The sequence below is a fragment of the Drosophila mojavensis genome, unplaced genomic scaffold (assembly GCF_018153725.1).
Source record: "Drosophila mojavensis isolate 15081-1352.22 unplaced genomic scaffold, ASM1815372v1 contig_36, whole genome shotgun sequence".
Lineage (NCBI taxonomy): Eukaryota > Metazoa > Arthropoda > Insecta > Diptera > Drosophilidae > Drosophila > Drosophila mojavensis.
The window spans coordinates 2577530-2598773 of record NW_025318858.1 but is presented as its reverse complement, the minus strand read 5'-3'; the positions used below and the strand labels follow the sequence as shown (position 1 = coordinate 2598773).

Below are 21244 nucleotides of genomic sequence, written 5' to 3'. Positions count from 1 at the left end.
ATTGAATTGGATAAAATCTTTTTATCTGCAGATGGATTATAATGAATACTGATGATTTGCAGCGAGTGTGTGCAAAAGTGGAAAAGGTGCAAACTTTTCAATTAATCAGAAATATAATGAGGGGTTCATGTTTATGTCCCTAATATTTTTGCTTAAATATTTTTAGATTTTAGGGAAGATAGAGAGAGTTGGGGATATAATTATTTTGAGCGCCGTTTCTTGATATTTTCAATTTATTCATTTAAAAAAATTTTCCAAGAATTTTTAGTTATTTAATTCTTTATATATAGGCGAAATTTACTTCCATATATTCAAAATAATGTATTTTAAGAAACATAAAAATTTTGACTTCATAATAAATAATATTTATATTGTGTTAGGATTTATGTAGATAAAAGGATACCTATCACTAATCTTCGTAAAATACGTGTGCTCTAATATTCAAAAATGATTATTCTTCAAATTATTATACTACATAAATCTTTTGCGATATTAGAGTTTTTAAAATAGAAATATTTCTCCTTTAATCCAAATATTAGAATTTTGTTAGAATAGAAATATTTTTCCTTTCATTCCGATTTTGTGAGTTTTCTATAAGTATATTGAATAGATGAGAATTCTCCATAATTTCTACATTAATTTAGCTATATTTATATGTTTCCGCACACAAGCGTACTTTAATTTATTCATTCATCTATTGAAACTCCGCTGCCAAGTCGCTTTACAACACTGCTCCTCAAGTCCATTCATTCGCCAGGGATCTCAATGAAATGCCACCGCAGACAGACATTCAAAGACATTTACCGTAAACGGCTTAGGACATGGAAAGGGTATTACGATTGAGCCACGCCCAGGGCACATTCATGTCAGCACTTCCATTTGATAAGGTGTGGGCTGTGGGCTGTGGGGTGGCCAGAGAGTCCCCCCTCCCCTCGCAGTTAAGCAGCTTAAGGCCGGGCCCAACAATAACAGTTGGCTTAGAGCAAAGTCGAGCGATGCAGTCATAAATAGCTAATTAGAATGCAGTTGCAGTTGCAGTTGCAGTCGCAGTTGATGGGCGTTGATGTGGGCGTGGCGGTCACAATGGCACAATTGAACAAGTTAATTAATGCGATTTATCGATGTGGAATACATTGCCATGCTGCCACACGGCCACTCGGCCACTTTGCCACATGCCGCAGGCCGTGCGGAAATGCTAATTAAAGTAAAATAGTCAAGCAGCTAACATCGAGCAGCTTGCAGCTTGCAGCTTGCAGCTTGCAACTTGCAACTACTTGTGGCATGCCACAAGCGGCGACTGTCTGCTAGACAATAGGCGTGGCACAGCTCACCTGCCGCACTGCCGCATAGACTCATCATTAGCCAGCCTCAATGCCAAAAGTGGGCGTGGCCGCTGGCCCTGCGGCCAAAAAACGTTGCAACGATTTAATGAGCGCTCAACGTGAACTCCAACTGCGACTCCTGCTGCCAGCCAGCCAGGCAGCTCTAGGCCACAAATTTGTGTGTGTGGCGCCTGTCTGAGTGGCGCCACAACTGAGCGGGCTAGAGGCGATGCGACGGTGGTGCTGACGGTGGTGACGGTGGCGGTGGTTAGGAGCCGCCTAGAAAGAGTTACGCCAAAGCTCAAAGCGGAAATCGGCTGTCAATGGGCCAAGTCAAAGGAATTGTCGCTTGAGCACAAAACAGGAAGCAGCTGTGCGCTCGCCCTCTCTCACTCGCACTCGCTGCCTCTATCTCTCTCTCTCTCTCTCTCTGTCTGCAGCTACTTACATTTTAATTGGCTGCCACACTTGCCGTGTGAAAAAATCCAATTGCTAAAGTCGAACTAATTAAAATAATTGAGTTTTCGGTTTGCGCTTGGAGGCTGCCAATCAGGCAGCAGCAGCAGCAGGAGCAGCAACAGCAGCAGCAGGAGCCATAGCAGCATTCGCTGCTGAAGATGCCGCGCTCATTCATTTTGGTTGCTGCCACAAGTGGCAGCTAAGCGTTGCTAAATGCCTCGCTGCCTGGCTACACTTTCAGCTGGACCTTGTTATCATTATGCCAGATTATTATCAGAGACGAGCTCAAGAGTTGAGAGCCTCTCGACTCGCAACTAAACTCTCCACTTTGGTGCCTTGGCATAATTAGTTTTTATTGCCAGCTCCAGCAAATACGTCCACAAAATAGAACTAGATCGGTTCAGGAATACTAAAAGACAAACCGCGAATGCCCTAACCATGCGGAGATGTGGGAAAAAGTTTACTTAATCGGATTTGAATATAATGATATGTTGAATATTTTGTTCTATCAATCAATCTGATATTTATCTAGATTTAATGTGATGTACTTAGGTAGCTTCTTTCGGGCTGTACTGATTGATACTCATATCAGTCAGTCAATTACTCAATCAAACTATTATTATTATATTGATGCGATACATTTACATATCGAAACATAATATCACAGAAAAAAAACTATTCAATTCATTTCAGTTTATTCAGATATTTGTAGAGTATATTTTTGTCCTCAATCAGTCAATCAATCAAGCAACCTCATATATATTATTATAAATCGATGCATAGATATAAAGCAGAAAACTAGCCAACAGGTAAAAACAAATTGGTTGCCTAGTTCTAACAACCTAGGACATGTCAATCTGCATCAATCTATGTCTGCATCAAGCAATCATTCAATCTATCAATCAATCTTATATATAATTTCTTCTATTAACCATCCAAATGCATTAAAAAAAGTAACTTAGCTAGCTCTGTTTACATTATGTATTGCTGTATTGCAGTGAGTCAATCAGACTGTCAATAAGTCAATCAAGTTGCAGTCCATGCAACTCTGGGCTAGTGTATTTTTATACTTTTCTAAGGCGCGCGCGTTGCACAAATTAGCCCTTGCAGGCAACAAGGAGGAGTTGATGTTGCAACAACAACTTTGCCACAGTTAGTTCTAGTTGCTGCTGTTGCTGCTGCTGCTGCTGCTGCTGCTGCTGTTGTTGCTGTTGCTGTTGCTGTTGCTAATCCGCGCCAAAGCACCTTGCAGAACAAGGAAGTAAAATGGACAGTCCAATTCGCTTTGCTCCTGCAGCCCATTTAATACTTGGCAATTTAATATGAAATTGTTGGCCAACTTTTGCTGGCACTGCAGCAACTGTTGCTGTTGCTAGTGGTTGCTAGCTGATAGCCTTGTCTAAGTGCTGGCATCAGTGGGCCAGGCCAGGCTAGGCCAGACCAGGCAAAGGCTGGCTCAGCTGTCGATGATGTTGTTGACGTTGCAACTGCAACTGCAACTGTTGCCGCTGCTGCCGTTGCCGTTGCTGCTGCTTCTGCTGCTTCTGCTGCTGCTGCTGCTTTTGTTGCTACCTACTTTAGCTCCTAGATAATTTCAATCATTAATTTTGATTATGAACAAGCGTGGAGTGCCGCATGCCAGGCCAGAGGGGTGGCAGCCAATCGGCTCAGGTTCATGCCACGCACGAGCTCTGTGGGTTGTGGCGGTGTCCATTACTGTTGCTGCCGCCGCTGCTCTAACTGCTGCTGCACAGTGGCTCCAAACTGATTAATATACATAATTAACAAACTTCCAAGGCAAACTTAAAATGAGCTTTGAATTTTGATTGAACTTATCAAGAAACTTTTGAAAATCTCATAGAGCTTTCTGCGAGAGCTCAATAGAAATTCTATAAGCACAAACTTTATGGCAAATAATGAAGCTAAAGCTTCAGCAGAAGTAAAAGAAGAATGTAAGCTTCCGGTAAAGCATTGAAGCAAAAACTGTAAATGAAAGCATAAGTGACAACTAAAGATCTACAGAAAGATCTCTTGAAAGCTTTTAGAGGAAAGCTAACCTTTGCATATTAAATGAGCTCTCTGTTAGATTAAGTTCAAATTATGATAACATTATTAAATTATTCGTGAGGTAAACGTTATCACAGATATCATCTCATATCTTGTACATCTTTCTCTGTGTTGCCTAACCATTAGATATTACTTCATCTAACTGAAAGATTAAGTTCATTCCATTTAAACAGCTTCCTGCCTGCCTTAGTCCCATTTGAGCCGGTCGAAAAATTCCCATTTCGGTTCTTAATGCATCTTTCTATGGGCCAGCCCAATCCCAGTTCATGTTTTAATATACTTTTTGTGTGTTTCAGCCATTAGATTGATAACATTTATTAATTTTCCCATTTTCCAACCTACTCAGACTCTGGCCGCAAATCGATTTTCATTATGATTTGGTTTTATTTATTTTATTTTTTAGTTTTTGTTCTAGTTTGTTGTCCAATCTAATCGCAGATTAATGCAACTTGCCCACTGTGCGGGCTGAAGCCAATAGACGATATCGATGGCAACTGGGCAGCGCGCCTGCTGCTGTTGCTCGTTTGCAATGTGAACGACACGTTGTAGAGTTGGGGAGGCAGGGCGAGCGGCAAGTGGAGTGGGCGGGGCAGCAGCAGCAGCAGCAGCCGCAGCAGTAGCCACTTGGTTAGAGATGCTGATAAGTTGCAGCCGGTTTAGCGGGCCACAATGAAAAACAGGTGCCATGGCCAAGGCAGCCCTCTCCCTCTCATTCTTTGTCTCTCTTTATCCCGCTGCCTCTTGGCTTTTGCTTTTCCCTGCTTCCCTTTCGCCTTTTGCGCTATTCTACTTTGGTTGTCTTGGGTTATATTTATGCCCCTGCTGCTGCTGCTATTACTCCTCCCTTCTCCCTCTTCTGCTCTCTCCTCGCCTTCATCGTTCTCCCTCTCTTCTTGTGATACGTATTTATTGCCTTGGCAATGGCACGTTGCAAATTTTTTGATAGACAACAACTGCGACACGCACTGACAACATGTCGCAGTATTCTGTTGCTCCCCCTCCTCCATCTCATCCTACCTCCCTCCCTCTCTCTCTCGCGCTGTCTCTTTTGCTATCTCTTTCAGTATCAAAGGTCGCCCTGTGTGGGGCTTATCTATGCGCTGCGGGAGTCGCGCAGTTGGCATTGGTTTGATTGTTTTTGTTTACAAGCGGACCACGCAATGTGCTTAGCTTTCGTCTGATAAGGCGGCACGGTAACAGAAGACCTGCCCGCCTCCTCTTTACTCTCCCACTCTCTCACTCATCCTCTCTGGCCACCTTTGCCTCCTTATCAAACACCAAAAAAATAAAAATAAAACGAGACTCAAAATTTATTGATTAGTCAAATGTGCTTTGCTTCCTCATCATCTGCAGCAACAGTTGATTTGCCATGGTGAAATCAAGTGGAGCCAGCAACAACAACATCCACAACAGCAGCAACAACATTAAGGCATATTGTTATCTCGGTCTCGGTCTCGGCCATGTTCTTGGCCAAGTCTTTCAAGTAGCGGTTGTTTTTGTTTTTTCTGTAGTGGAACGCGCCTCCGGCTCTGTGGCCTAGCCGACCATTTGGTTAGATTTTTGTCTGCTTTATTATAGAAATTTGTCGTAATTCACGGCAGCCACTTAAGATAAATCGTTGACGGCGACGTTGCGGTACGCTGTGGGCGTGGCCACTGGCATCGCGGCTCAAAACTGGGCAAGGCAGAGCGGCTACTGAAGTAGCCGCTGGGTGAACTGTTTATAGAAGAGGAGAGAGAGTGATCAAGGAGAGTGAGAGGGGCAAGAAATGTGAGAGAGAGATAGAGAAAGAGAGAGGGAGAAAGATAGAGTGTGAGAGAGAGGTAGAGTATGTGGGAAAAAGAGGTATTCAGATAGAGAATGCGAAAGAGAGAGGGATCATGAAAGAAAAGAGAGAGAGAGGGAAGGAATAAAATAGTGAGAAACAAGCAGAAAGACAGGAACTTATAGAAATTGAGAGAGGCAAAGGAACACGAGAAACACAGAATGAAAATAAAGGACAAATGCAGAGAGAGAGAGTGAGAGAGAGAGAGAGTACACACAAACGATAGAGAGAGTGTGAGAGAATGGCAGGCACTTGGCTAGAAGCTTCTCCCACCTGTCTTCCCCTTCTAATGTTGCCTTTACGCTATCCCCAGGTCATTCCCCTTGGCTTTCACGAAATCCTCGCTGAGTGGCCCATAATGAATTTGCGTTTGGGGTATTCCCACCAAGCCGCAGTTAGAAATTAAAAGCAGAAAAGGATTCACACACAAACGCACCCACATACATACACATATACACACAAATATATATATATATTCACTATGTCAAGACAGAGGACAAAGGACAAGCCAGAGTCCCAGGAGTCGGCGCTGCAGTAAAGGCAATGCTGATAACCCAAAGGTAATTTGTGGCTAAAGCGGCTTCTGGCAAAGCCAACAATCAGCATGATGCTGCAATTCTTTTGGAAGTGACTCGACTCTTGAATACCTCTACCATTCGTTTCAGTTAGAGACGGTTTCTAATAGCACTACATGACACATCATTCGGCAAGCTTAGGCAAATAGCAATACTTTCTCAGTTAAAATTATGCAAGTATCGATGGCACATTAACAATGACAGCACTTTAGCCAATAAGGGTTTATATACCAATCCTAAGAATTTATAATTCAATTCCTATTTATAGTATATTCACATCAAGTATATTAAGTATCAAGTATTGATTAAGCTATTGATATTGTACAACTTTAATAACAACTGCTCCATTTCTAACGATGGCAAATATATCGATAGATAATCGTGATACTAAGCATGTCCTAGACCACTCGATAGTATATTCATCGATAAGTGAATTTCATTCCTCAACTAAATTTCATCATTTAACGGGACACACTTTAATGCATGTTACTTTCTGCTTCATTTACCTGTTTCACTCTCTTCGTAAATTCCATATAGTATTTGGGAACAGGGTATGCGACCAAAGGAGCGACGATGACGACGACGACGACGTCGAGAAATGGCAGCAGACAAATAAAAATTCCACTCAAGTAGATGAAAATAGAACGGAAGTGGGTGGCACATGGGGCGGCAATTCAACTGGGTGGCCAAAGAGGAAAAGGAGGGTAATAAAGAGGGGCTTGGAGGGGTGGAAGGAGGGGCCGAGAGATGGCGAGAGAAGGAAACGAAAGCTGTGAAATGGGAACACGAGCATGAAAATGTAAAGTTGCCAGGCGAAATAATGCGAGCGCACAGAGAGAGAGGGAGGCAGAGACAGAGAGAGAGAGAGAGAGGAGGGAGAGTAGTGGAGACGGAGCCAGAAAAGCGTCAACAGAGACAAGAAATATAAGGAAGAAGAAGAGCAAGAAGTTTGAAGGAGGAGAGCAGAGCAAACTGCAAAAGTAGCAGAGGCAAATAAAGCGGCCAAATAGACAGACAAACAGACAGGCAACAGACGAACCGACAGCCAACAGTTAGAAACGGCATAGAGAGGAAGTGCGAGAGGCGGAGAGAGAGAGAGTGAGAGAGAGAGGAAAAGAGACGCAGCGGCTAAGGAAATAGGCAAGTTGGCAAGAAGAAGAGGAAGACGGCGGCAGACATTGACGCAGACATGGATATATTGCCAGAGACTGGCTGACTGACAGACAGACAGTAAAGTGAGAGAGAGACAGCAAGCGACAGAGTGAGTGAGATAGCGAGCATTTGGCATTGCAAGTCAGCTTCTTTTGCAAGAATTTTCCCCGAGCGTCGCTTATAAAACCATAGAAAATGCCAATGAATGGTGTGTGGTGGGCGAAAGAGAAAGAGAAAGAGAGAGAGCGAGAGAGATAGAACGACAGCGGCGGTAAGGCATGAAAATTTGAAAAGAGCCGAAGCCGCATGAAAAAGTTTTTTGCGCTTTTCGGTTTCAACTTGCATAGAAAATACTTTATTGAAGTGTGGATAGGGGAGGGAAGGGGGTGTCGGTTGCTTCAGACCAACTTTTTTTTATTTGTCGTGGGGATAGGGAAGACGCCAAAAACTTAAATGGAGCAAAAAGCAAATAGCGAACAAAAAAAAAATTAAGGAAATTGTGGCCCCCAAAGAGATTCTCCTGCTCCATTGTTGAAGAAATTCAAGCTGTTGTTGTTGCTGTTGTGACATTGGCATGAAAAGCAATTAGAACTGCTGATTGTCGAGAGTTTTCCTTTCACATATATGTATCTATATATACATATATACACATATAGATAGAATCTCATCAGAACTCTGTATAGTCCTCGTTGCAGTTGGTAGAGCCAAAAGTTTTCTAATTAATATAATTTCCGCTGTAGATTAAAGTTTGCAGGAGCTTGTTGCTGGAGAGAAAGTTTAAATTATGTTTGCCTATCGAAACTATCGAATGTTAATATAAGACGATTAAGTTGATCTAACAAATAAAGCCTGTTCTATAGGGAAAAACGATTTAATGTAGAATTATACAAGGCCTTAAAGCCTTAGCAACTATCGGATAATATTCATAATGTATGGATAACATAGCTACAATCTCGATAGATTTTACGATTATGTTGGTGTATTGATATTAATATATAAATAATTATAGGAAATCGTACAAAATCTTTTTAATTCAAAAACTGATAGTGTTTGTCCCGACAATAATCGATAATTATCGTTAGTTACTTAGATAAGCGCAAGATTGATGAAAACAACCTCAACCACTTCTCAACTGATTTAATCATTTTTTTTTTTATCTAATCACATATTCTCTTAAAATCGATAATTATCTATATATAAATGTATGTAACAATGTCTAATGAAACTGTTTTTACATACAAGTAATGAAGTACTATCTAAACTATATTGCTCATAACGGTATTTAGCTACAGCTCGCTTTTATATCTATGCGAAAAAGCTATTTAAGAACAATTCGGAATGCTGAGCTCCCCTCGTCTTACATAGCCTTCATAAATGAAGTAATAAAATGGTCTGAGAATAGTCTTTAAACTGAATGTCAGCCAACGTTAAATTTGACTTCATGAAGGATGTAAAGGATATAAGTCTCCTTTCAACCCAATCCCACGTTTTCCAATCCCTCAACTCACTTGTTAAGTTGGCAGACCAACTTTTGCGTAGCGAATTGTTGTCCTGTGGCATTACTGCAGAAGCAGCAGCAGCAGCAGCCCATTTTGCAGTTGCAGTCGCAGTAAACCGAGAGCTCAACGAGCTGTGCAAAACGTAAAGCAATGCGAGTGGATGGCAGAAGAAACAGCAGGAGGAGTAGCAGGAGCAGGAGGAGAAGAGCAGCACAAGCAGGGCGCAGTCTATTTGGCGAAAATTACTTTCATTGCACGGCATTTTCAAGAGGGTGTGCGTTTGTATGTATGTGTGTGTAAGGATAAAAGCAGTAGCTGCACTATGGCTGGCAAAACCAAAGAGTCCTTGAGCGTCTGATTTTGTGTATAGACGCGCGGACGCTATTTGTTTTTACCAAGCGATGATGATGTTTGTATCTGTGTGTGTGGACGTGGCACACGTGTGTCTGTGTGTGTGTGCGTTGGTGTGCAGGCAAAGTAAATTACGCAAAAAAATAAAAAAACAAAGGTAACCAGTCGAGGGGCTGCACTAAAAGAGAAAATAGAGCAGAGCATCGACTGCCTGATACCCTATCGTAGTTGAAAAGTCTGCAAAAGTTATTCAAATAGCTATAGCATTATCATAGTAACTGAAAGACTTTCCTATTCCGTCCCCAACAGATGCCTAGATTATTAAAGATTATTATTATAGATTATAGATTAATAAATTCTCCATGGACGCAGCTCCCTTAATAAATTTGTTAATATGCTCTACTTGCGCCTTGCCAGCGAATATGAAAAGTGAAGTAAAGCAAATGCGGTGCATGTTTGCGCCTGTCAAGCGTAGCACTATCTCATTCACCCACACGCTGTATTCCTTCCCTTCTCTCGCTCTGAATCTCACCTGCCATCTCGCTCGCCCAAAGCCCGTTTTAACTATAAACAAAAGCGCAAAAAGCAAGACGCAGCAAAAAATAGCCACGTATGCTGCAGCCCCAGCTCCGAGCGCCACCCACAATGAAATGAGCGGGAGTAAAAAATACTAGAAAAAAATGGTGTTAAAAAGTGAACTGGGTGAAGTCGAATATATGAATACACTAACTGAAATTTATGATTTAAGGTTATAGAATGCGAGCAAAAATTAAATTATTTAGGAGTTATAAGGATAATGGACAAAGTGCTGATATATGAGCTGAGTTTATATACAAAGTAAAATGAATTAATAGAAATTTACAGCCTCCTACTACATGAAGACCCTAACGGAAATATTTTGACTTCATATACATAGCAGCTGAAGAGCTAAGCTTTCGATTGTCTGCTATATGAGACTTAGTTAAAGGGTGTTTCCTTTACTTCCATTTCACTGCTTTACAAACTGCTTACAATAAGTCAAAGACTCTGTGTGGTAGTGCAGCCAGAATTCGAAAGTTTTGCAGTTGTAAACGCTCTAATGAGCGCTGTCCAGGAGCTGCAAATAGAAGCGGATTGAGCAGAGGCTGAGCAGCGCAGCGCCGCTGAACGTAGTTGATTAATGTCGTCGCAGGACGAAAGACGAAGCAAGCGAACGAGCGCATATCCTGTGCAACAATTGAAGTGGAAGTCCTGGCGTGCTGAAGCTGGGGTAAAGCCTAAGCATCAGGCTAACTTTGAGGCCGAGTCAGCTGCAGAGACACACTCGCTCTCACTCTCCCTCCCTATCTCACTGTCTCTGTTTTGCATTTTCATTTCCATGTCATTGTCATAAAGGACAACAGCAGCTACAGCAGCAGCAGCAGCAGCAGCAGGAGGGACTCTAAAGCAGTTGCCACTCAAAATCAGATTTTGCCGTTGATGAGCAGAGGTTACAGTGGCATTCATTATTATCCTGAATCTTCTTGCTGTTGTTGTTGTTGTTGTTGCTCCTGCGGGTCAGTGTCTATGCCTGCTTTCGGTTTTCCTTTTTCTTCTCTCTCTCTCTCTCTCTCTCTCGCCCATTTTTTTCCTTTTCTGCTCTGTTGTGAAATGTGAAAAACGTGCCCAGACCTTTGGCTCTGGCATTTGCTCATTCCACTCTCAGCTTTACTTCAATCAAAGTTGTTGATGCCCCTTTAAGCCACAGCAAAGGAAGTGTTTATGAAATACTTAGCCAGGCAGGATAAGCAAATGGAATATGATTGAGCATTTGATACATTTCGATTAGGGTTTTTAAATCGCTTTTCTAGGCTATAAAACTCGACGCAAATTGAATTATCGGAGACTTACATTGTCATACGCGAAATTTAAAATGTGCTGAATAGACAACAAATCATATTTGATTGATTTTTGGTGGATTTTTCATTTGCAACATAAATTTAGTTTTTAAAGGCTTCCTCTGCTTTATTCAAGTAGCTGCATGCACGAAATATTTCAGAATTCCAATAACACTCTATGCAGTCTTGTTAGTGAACTTCTTGAATGTTTCTTTCTGTATAACATCAGTCTCTATGCAGTCTACTTTTCAGGTATACCAGAGGCTTCTCAGTAGAAAAAGTTGGTAAACTTCTCAAATACCAAGCTTAACTTTGCTTCATTTTTAATCCAACTATCTAACATTGCATGGAATCTGAGTGACAGAAGAAGAAGAACTCTGATTCTTTTTTATATACTGCGTGGTGTCTGTTAGTCGAGTGGATGCTCAATTTGCAGTGGCTGTCAAAAGTAAGTTGACAGTTTGTAGGCAGCATTTGAAGTGGTTTGAGTGTGTCAAGGGAGTTGCTGCTGTTGACGTGGCACTGGATTACCGCCAAAGCTGATACGCATGTTGTTAACTTCATAAATAAATATATGTATACATATGCATAGGTGTGTGTGTGAAAATTTGTGTGGGTGTATATGAGGGAGGCATAAGGCATCGACGCCTTAAAGTAGCTGGCGAAGAAAATATATTACGCATACGCCGTGTGGCCCGGGCCATAAACATTTGTCTGCGCTGTCTGCAAAAGCATTTGGAAAGCATTTAAGCGCCCTGTCAGCCATACCAAAACAAACAAAGACGAACACACCCACACAGACACACACACACGTAGTTAATAAATGACCTTGACGCGCACGCGACGTATACGTAATGCGCATGAAATACAGCCATCAGGCAAGCAAACAGACAGAGCGAGGCAGCCCAGCCAGCCAGTCAGTCAGTCAGTCAGTCAGTTAGTCAGTCAATCACTCAAAGCTTTAAAGCTTTAAAGCCCTCGAACAGCATTGATAATTATAAATAAAATGGAAAGCATAAACAGAGCTAGCCAAAAGGCACGCATGACACGCAGTAATCAATAAAATAAACACAAGCACACGCAAACACACACATACACACCCCCCAAAGGGAGAGAGAGAGAGAGACAGCTGGCAAATGGCAGCCACGTGTTGGCATTTTTGGTAGACGAGCCAGCGGAGAGGCTGAGCTGGATGTGTCCTGCGCTGCGCCTAGGCAAACAAATTTCATTTACTGACAACGAAACAAATTTTGGCCACGTGCAAAGCGCTAGACGAGAGAGATAGCGAGACAGAGAGAAACACAGAAAGAGAGAGTCATGAGATAGAGAGAGAGAGAGAGAGAGCAAGCAATGGCAAAACTTATGTAACACGTGCGTGTGGCTATGTCTGGCCATACACCTTCTCCGCCCAAAGGCGACAGCCAGCCCCACGTCGAAGCCTCATTGAATATGCAAATTGTGCCGAAATAATCCACCAGGGGGCGCCACTTGCTAAACTTAACTCAGCTGCACGTAGGAGCAGGGGCGGAGGTAGAGTGAGATGGAGACAAATGTGTGTGTCTGCATCAAAGTCAGTCAGATGGCACAGTGGTCCACAGGCTGAGAATACTTGAGAAAATTGTATATATCTACATTTCTTTATATTGCTAATATTAATAATTATTATTATAATAAACTATCTTCTATGCAATTCCCAGGAAGTCAGACGATCTTTGTCGAAATGTTAACGAATTTATCTGTCTTTGTCGTATGTATTGTCAAATTCTTATTTTGTATAGCTGAGTTTAGTTTTCTTGTCCAAAAAAGACTCTTATTTCATTCTGATTTCTAAAATGAATTCTTAAATTTATTTTCCAAAATACTCTTCTGTTTCATTCTGATTTCTTAAATGTGCATCTATAGAATTTCTTATAATGTAAACTTGGATTATGGTTAGAATGCTCTTCTATGCGATTCGCTTCAAATAAATGAATGCTGGAGTTTGTCGTTCAATATTTTGCACCTCTTTCTCTATCTCTCTTACTCTTGAAATTTGAAATCAATATATTCATTATATGTAATAGCTTTGATGATTTCTTCTCTTATTTGCCACACTTGGCACCACTGTGCAATGTCTTAACAAGGAAACTGGCTGATAGACAGCTAAGCAGAAAGCCAGACAGGCAGACAGACAGTGAGACAAATGTCAGAGAGTCAAGGCGAAACGACGGCGTCGTTGATGATTAGTGCTTGGGTTGGGTTTGGCTTGGGTCCGGGCCTGAGCCAGCTTCTGCTTGGGAAGCACAGCGGAAGCGACGGCTGTCAAGTCAAGAGGAAATTCACAAGACAGCGACACACACACATACACACAGACATCAGGCGGAGACAGGAGACAGACGACGACGACGACGACGACGACGACGACACACTGGCGAATGACGCAAAAGCCGAAACAGTGAGGAGGAGAGGTGAGGGGAGGAGAGAGATGGCGACTCACCAAGTGGGTGTGGCAAGGAAACGAACCCCAAAAAGCGAAAGGGATGCGCATTAATGTGAAGGCGGGGAAGGCATAATCAACAAAGCAATTGCCTACACAAGTTGAGTGTGTGTGTGTGTGTGTGATTGTGGTTAGTTCACAAGTTGACTGTGGCATGGCTGGCCACACGCACACGCACACACACACTCACACACACACTTGAGCGCGCGTGTGAAAGTTGAGTCAAACTTTTGACACTTTTTGTTTGGTTTTCTTTTCTTTCCATTTTATTTTGTTTCTTTTTGGGTTTAGCTGCGCCACAGGCTGTGCTTTCGGCGGTTGCTGACGTAACAGGCGCGGTAACAATAACAGCAACACCCAATGGACGGGGCAAAAGCTACTCCATAGCTAATGGCTAAGCGGGTCACCAAAAAAAAAAAAAAAGCGAGATGTGCAGACAACGCCCATAAGTAGGCTACAGGCGAGCTTAGCTCTAGATACTTGATATATCTTATGAGGATATGCCATTAGCTGGACAACTCAAATTACCATAGATATTAGTCTTAGATAGAGATAAAGTGTAGTACTTATAGTTGGGCGATAAAAGACCTGAATGGTGTATCAAGTAGATAAATGCAGGTGTTAGTGTGTTACTTAGTTAGACATTGTTATGAGACATATTCAGTAAGTCAGAGGATTGGAGAATCGAGTCCCGATAATTAAAAAAAAATTTTTTTTCAATTTACACAAAAATTCAAATTATCGAGACTTTTCGAGAACGAATTTTTTTTCTAGAGGATAACATTTTTTTCGATTTATCGGGATTTTTGATTTAGCGGGATACAAATTATCGAAGCTCGACTGAACATGTATAAATATTTCCATACATGAACTAATGATTAAGGCTATGCTGCCTCTGTAGATCAGAGTTTCTTATAAACCGACCAACCCCAGTACAACTCCATCTCTATATGAAGTAATCCTCCATCCTGTCCTCCTTCTATCTGTTTCATAAATTTCCACAGAAACTCTTATTCACAAATTTCTAAATTAAAAGTTTGCTTCTCTAATAAACACATACAAATTGCTCTTAAACAAATTCATAAAGCAAATTTAAGTTAAGTTGCGTGCAGTTTGTAAAACTTTCATACAAATATTACGCATACGCCCCATAAGGCACATGAGCATAGCTTATACGGCCCTTTGACATAAGAATACACCAAAAAATACTTGCTAATTCACAGACAACACTTGCCTACGACAAACTCTGTTAGCTAACGGTAAATTAACTAAATATACCCTTAAAATGCACGAAACTTTTCACATTTTTCAATATTTCTTAAATTCTAAAACGAAATCGAAACAAAAAGAATGTTCTAAAGCAAAAATATGTATGCATATGTGTGTGTATATATATGTGTGTGTGTGTGTTCAGCCCAAGGGAGCAGCAGCAGCAGGAGCTCTGGTCCACATAGCAGCAGTAAAAATATGAAACGCACATGGCACATAAATTTGGAGCTTAGACGACGTCGCCCCAACTCGACGCCAAAAAGCAAGCGAAAAGCTGCAGCACACAAAAACCGACCACTGGAAAGTGGGCGCGCACAGGACACGTAGGGCGGTGTAGCATGGAGTGTATGTGGCAGGAATAAAAACCAAAAGCAGACAAAAGCTCAGAAAAAAAAAAAAAATCCAAAAAAGTTCAACAGAAAAAAACCTAAAAACTTCTCTGTGCAGAGCGAGAAGCGCTCGAACCAAAACACCAACAGCTGAAACGAAAGTGAGCAAAATCGTGCGGGGCTGTATGGCTCGGTGTGGAGATGTGGCATGCGGAACATGCGACAGGCTGGTTGCGCCAAGGCGAGGCACAATGCGGGCAGCGTTATGCGACCAGCCACTGACTGCCTGACTGCCTCCTGGCTGACTGCCCGACTGCCAACTTTAAGCGCCAGCTCAAAAAATATAGCAACAACAATACTACAACGAAAGTGCGCCAAGCGAGCATGCCAGGCAAGTGCATGTCTTATATCTAGGTATTTCATTAGATGCTGCTAGTGCACAAATGCCTCAAATACCTTTAGAAACTCCTTCGATATTTATCGATTTTCTGCATATATTGCCTTTAGCTATATTCTGTGTGCATATTCTGTCTGTGCATAGAACTATGCTGAGGAAAAATCTTTAAGAAAAATTAAAACAAAATATCGTATTTATCGATATTTAATAAAAGCTCATCCGCTCTATTAAGAAATTTTCGAAAATTTAATTCTAATACATGGGCTAAAAGCAACATAGCTCGATATGTATCGACATAGTTCTGAAAAAAGTTCAAATATACATCAAAAATTTGTATTTCATCTATCATCACGTAATTTTTAAAATCCTGGCCATTTTCCTTTATAGCACATATTAATATTTTTGTATATATAGCCAATACCAGCTATCGATATTTATCGATTTAATTTAGCTTACCAGAACAGAAAAATCCAAGTTAGATTTTAAAAAGAATGTAAGATAATATCTTATTCTAGTCCAATTCATGCTATCCTACTTTACATTCTGCTTGCGTACAGGGTATGACAGCAAAAAGGAAAAAATTTTAGCAAACAATTCACGAACCGAAAATCCACACGGGCCACGCAGACGGCTGTCTGCTGCTGCTGCTGCTGCTGCTGCCGCTGCTGCTGCGCTCGACAGTAACGACAATAAAACGAAATGAATGGCTGAAAGTTCTATATACACATAGCACACACACACACACAGTAAATATATATATACATATATATGTATGTGTATATATATAGCTTATATACAAACATTGGGTCGTATATAAAGAAGCAAGAACATTTTTCGTTGAAATGCAGCTAAATATATAAGAAGAACCAGCGAGCCATCTGCCGGCAGCAGGCGGCACTAGCCAAGCATGAAGAGAGTGCGCAAGGGAGAGACAGAAAGAGAGAGAGAGAGAGAGTGTGTGAGGGTTAGAGAGCAGAAATGGGCTAAAGGAAGGCGCGAAAATGCTGGCAAAAATAAAAGTAAAATAAAATAAAAATGGCATAAAAACTGGTTCATGTCTAACCAAATTGTGTAGCTGGGGTGCGGCTGAGTGTGTGTGTGTATCTCTGGGTCTGTGTGTGTGTGGATGTTTGAATTGGGCTGGATGTCTGTTGGTAACGGGGCTTTTAATGCTTCGGCTGTGGCTGTGGCTGCTGTTTTCTAACGAGCGCCGATGTTGTTGTTGTTGTTGTTGTTGTTGTTGCTCTGTCTGCCTGTCTGCCAGTTAGTTTATATATATGTGTGTGTGTCTGCGTGTATGTGTGAGCTAACGTTGAGCCGCAGTCAGGCAAGCTATAAACGTCGCATCGTCGCTCTGTCGTTTGCGCCAGCGACCTAAAAATCAGTTAGTCCTCGCCTAAATGTGTTTGTGTGTTTGTGTGTCTGTGTGTGTGTGAGTGTGAGTGTGGGTGTGGGTGAGCGTGTGGCTGTGTGTGTAATAGCAGTGTCTGCTCTAGAGACGAGACAACAATAATAATAATAACAACAACAGCAGCCGCAGCAGAGGCAAACAGAGGCAGCAGCAGCTGCGCTCAACCCAAAAAGAAGAAGAAAGTATAGCATACATTTTGGGGCAAGCACATATACGCAGTTTTAGCGATGCTAAACAAGGGCTCACATATATACATATATATATATATATATATATATGTGTGTGCTGCTATTATATATGTGTAGCCAGACAGACAGCAGCCAAGTTTAACACAAACAACAGCGGCGACAGTCCAAGTCGAACTAAGGGAAATGCGAATTTTGTAAGTGCTCCAAATACACTGAGCTTGGGTTAAACAATAGCTGATGCTAGCTATTGCCACGCCCACAGAGCTTGACTTGATAACGAACAAACTGCACAGGACGTGAATAGGGGAAGCGGAAAGCAGTGGGAGAGAGAAAGAGGAGGAAATGCATGTGCAAGACTTCAATGATCCATACAATTTTTAATAATTTTTTCTATATTTATTTGCTTAAGTCTAAGATTTTTGTATACTAATTGATTTGGTTGAAGCTTTATTTGGATTTTGACTTTAAAATTTATATATTTTTGTTTGGATTTTTATCATCCAGGAATGTGCTGCAGTTAGCTCTGCTTTAGTCTTTGATCTATGATGGAAATACCTTCTAGAAATAATATAAATACAAATATAAACTAAAACTTATACACAATATTTCAAATTTCAGATAGGAGTGCCTAAAGGGAAACTTGGCCAACATTGATGCTGGGAGAGACTAGTTAGCTGATGTCAGCAACATGGCTATAGACATTATGCAGATGCTCATGCTAATGATCAGGTATTTAAGAAATATTGCTATATATTTTCAAGACTTCACTCTATATGTCTATCTATGCCCCACCCATTTAACAACTTAAATCTAAAAGCCTTTGCACTTTGCTTGAAAAATATAGCATACTTTTAAGCTGCTGCCAACAGCTGCCCAAATATCATAGAAATATATATATATTTATATATTAGCTTATATATGCAAGTCTCGCTCGATAAGTGGAACAGTCGCTGGAATAGGGCGCTGCCCTGTTAATTGGGCGTGGATGCAAACTGAGAGCAGACAAGCTGGCGGCGGCGGCAGCCAATCGACCATGCCCCCCACCCTCGCCACACACTCAGCTGCCCAATCAGCCGGCCCCTCTCTCTCTCGCGCTCTTGGCTCTTTGTCCCCTCCAGCTCTGTCTGATCGATGGCGCTGTGGTCACGCGAATGCCAACCGCAACGACATCAACTGCTCTCTGTCTCCATGCCTGTGTGTGTGTTTGTGTGTGTGTGTGTGTGGAGGGGCCCGACCTACATTCAATTTGCTGGCAACCGCAAATGCGTCTGACAGATGACGATTAACATGATGAAGCCAGCTGATGAGCTAGCTGATGATCGAGTTATTGTTGGTGATGATGATGATGATAATGATGATGTTGATGCCGAACTATCTCTACCTAGCTGGCAGCTGACGAGCGTCAAGTGGGTAATGGCGAGGGCGACAAAAACGGAAATATGATTTGACGGAGCATGTGCAACAACAACATGCAACATGCTGTGAGCTGTGTACTGTTTGTGTGTGTATGTGTACTGTGTGCGTGTGTGTGTGCGGCTATGTGGGGTAGGTCTGTTGCCTGACTGCCCGTTGCGGGCAGTGTCAGTGGGTCAGGTGGGCTGTTCTGTCGCTGCTGCTGCTGCTGCTGCTGCTGCTGCCGTCGATGTCGTTCTGCTTCTCATTGTTATTCGTGGCTGACTGCAAAAACCGGGTGCATGGAAAATTGTCGCTGTGTGGAGGGGATTTCTTTTTCGCTACGTGTGAGGCATGCCACCTCTGCTCGAGGGCAGTTTTGCCCACTGAACTGCTCCGCTGAACGAAAACATTTCAGATGCAAAATTATTATTTAAATTTGAAATTGAAGAATTTACATGCAAATGAGATAGGGGCATCGAATGCCCATGTAGCTCTGTCTAAAATTTAAGATAATGGAGATATTCATTTTATGGTCGATTTAAAAAATCTTAAGCTGACTTCATGAAACAATTTGCTTCTTGAAGATTCAGTCTATCTATCTTTATTTCCTCTCGTTCCATCTCTCTGTCGGTCTTTCTCTTCGATCTATTAATTTTTTCTCTCTCTCTCTCGTCTCGTACTCTCAGTATATCCGCTTCAATTTCTCCCTTTTCTTCTTTACCTCTCACTCTAGCGATTTCTTTGTCTCTTCATCTTTCTTTACCTTTCTCTTTTCTCTTTAACATTCTCTCCATTAATCTTCCTTTCTCGATATCCTCTGTCTCTCTCTCTCTCTCTCTTCTGCTCTATTTTTTTTTCATTTGCTTTTTTTCTCTTTCCCTCGATTTATCTTCTTTTCTCTTTACTTCCACTACTTCTCTCAATCTGTCTCTTCATTAAATGAAAATCCAATTCCCACTTTTAATCAATGATTAAATTACTGCTGTCTAAGCTACAGCTGCTAGGAATTACGTATTGATGTAATAACCCACATTTTAAGGTTAACTAAATGTCACTTGTATTAGAAATCTATACATATAGCTATATATAAATCTACATCCATGTTTTCGGCAATCTAACTCTATCTATATACATATATATGTCAATTAACGTGTCAGTTGCTAATGGGCTAGACATGCCTGCAACTGTCTCTGCCTGTCTCTGTCTCTCAGTCTTTTTGTCTCCGCCCTCTGTATCCATCTCCCTCACTCGCTGTGTGTCACTCTCTATGTCTATCTCTTTATTATTCTCCACCTTCTCTACCCATCTCTCTACATTCCTATTTTATTACCCTTTAATATCGATATTACGTATACGCCCTGCCGTTCTCCTATCGCATTCGTCTACAGCAAAACAGTTGAAATTAAGAACATTTAGACAATTGAATTGAGTGCTTCACTCCACTCTTATCTATGGACAACATTTTACCACACCACACACACACACACAAAAAAAAGGGAAAAAATAGATTTTATTTTGTGTTGTCATTGCTATGTTGCAGTTAGGAAAATTCGACAGCTGCTCGATGTTGAGAAGTACGAGAAACAGCTCTCAATGCAACCACTTGCATGTGGTTGCTTGGCTAGCTATTGTGCATGTGTGGGTGTGTGGGTGTGTGGGTGTGTGGGTGTATATATGTATGTGTGTGTGTGTGCTAAATGTATTTGCTCTGCTTCTAATGCCAAATGCGACACACACACACAGAACTCACTTGCCTCGACCATACAAAGTTGTTGGTTACAATTCAGTGTTTTTTTTTTTTTTTTCTGTTGCGCTCTGCTTTTGCTGCTGCTCTGCCACGCCCCGCAGCTGGCAATGCCCGCATGACCTGATTCTGCACTTCTTTTGCCCGCTGGCTGGGGGCGTGGACATGGGCATGGGCATGGGCATGGGCATGGGCGTGGGCGTGGGCGTGTTGGGAACCCTAACTGAAGGTCGTTTGCTTGTAATGAAAAAATGAAACTGCAGAAATAGTACAGCTGAAAGCAAAAAGCAAACCAGCAGCTCGCAGGCTGTAAAACCCGCTGGCAGAGCCTAAAAGAGTCCACTAGCCTAGCACTTTGTACCACTTTGCACAACCACATTCAGCATTGTACACACGCACACACACACATGGAAGCGAGGGAAACACACAGACACACACACACACTTTTTTGACAAGCACCACATAATGGAGAAACAAGCAAATGCAGCAAACTGCTATACATATACATATAAATATATATATATGTGTGTGTATATTTGTGTGTGTTTGTGTATATTTGTGTGTGTGTGTGCGCTTACATGTCGAGTGCTCTGACTATTTACAATGGCAGCTGCAGCTGCTATTTCGCTATTTGTTGCTGTTAGGGACGAGCTGGCCGCTCTTTAATCTCTATCATCTATGACACAATATGATTGACCCAATCTCCTCCCCCTCTCCACGCCGCCTGTCAGTGTTGACTTTTCAAAATGGCTGCAAGGCACTCGATTCATCAAATTTTTTCCGTTTTCCTTTTTTTGAAACTTTATTTGCGCCGCAGCCGCTGCTCATGGCTCGATGGACACGTAATTCGAGCGGAACGCGTCGCCAGCAACCATAAAAGCCAAGTGCAGAGCGCCAGCAAAACAGAAACAAAACAGAAAACCCCAATG

The 21244-nt window shown here is 41.8% G+C and overlaps 1 protein-coding gene and 1 long non-coding RNA gene across 2 annotated transcripts in view; one reads left to right on the top strand and one right to left on the bottom strand.

Moving 5' to 3' along the window:
* The window catches only part of LOC6575797 (putative uncharacterized protein DDB_G0271606), a 112316-nt gene that overhangs the window by 37361 nt on the left and 53711 nt on the right, over positions 1-21244 (bottom strand). The window lies entirely within an intron of this gene.
* The window catches only part of LOC116803952, an 86726-nt gene that overhangs the window by 40958 nt on the left and 24524 nt on the right, over positions 1-21244 (top strand). Inside the window, exon 3 of the long non-coding RNA XR_006357265.1 lies at positions 17795-17905. This is a non-coding gene — a long non-coding RNA (uncharacterized LOC116803952). The remainder of the gene's footprint in view (positions 1-17794; positions 17906-21244) is intronic.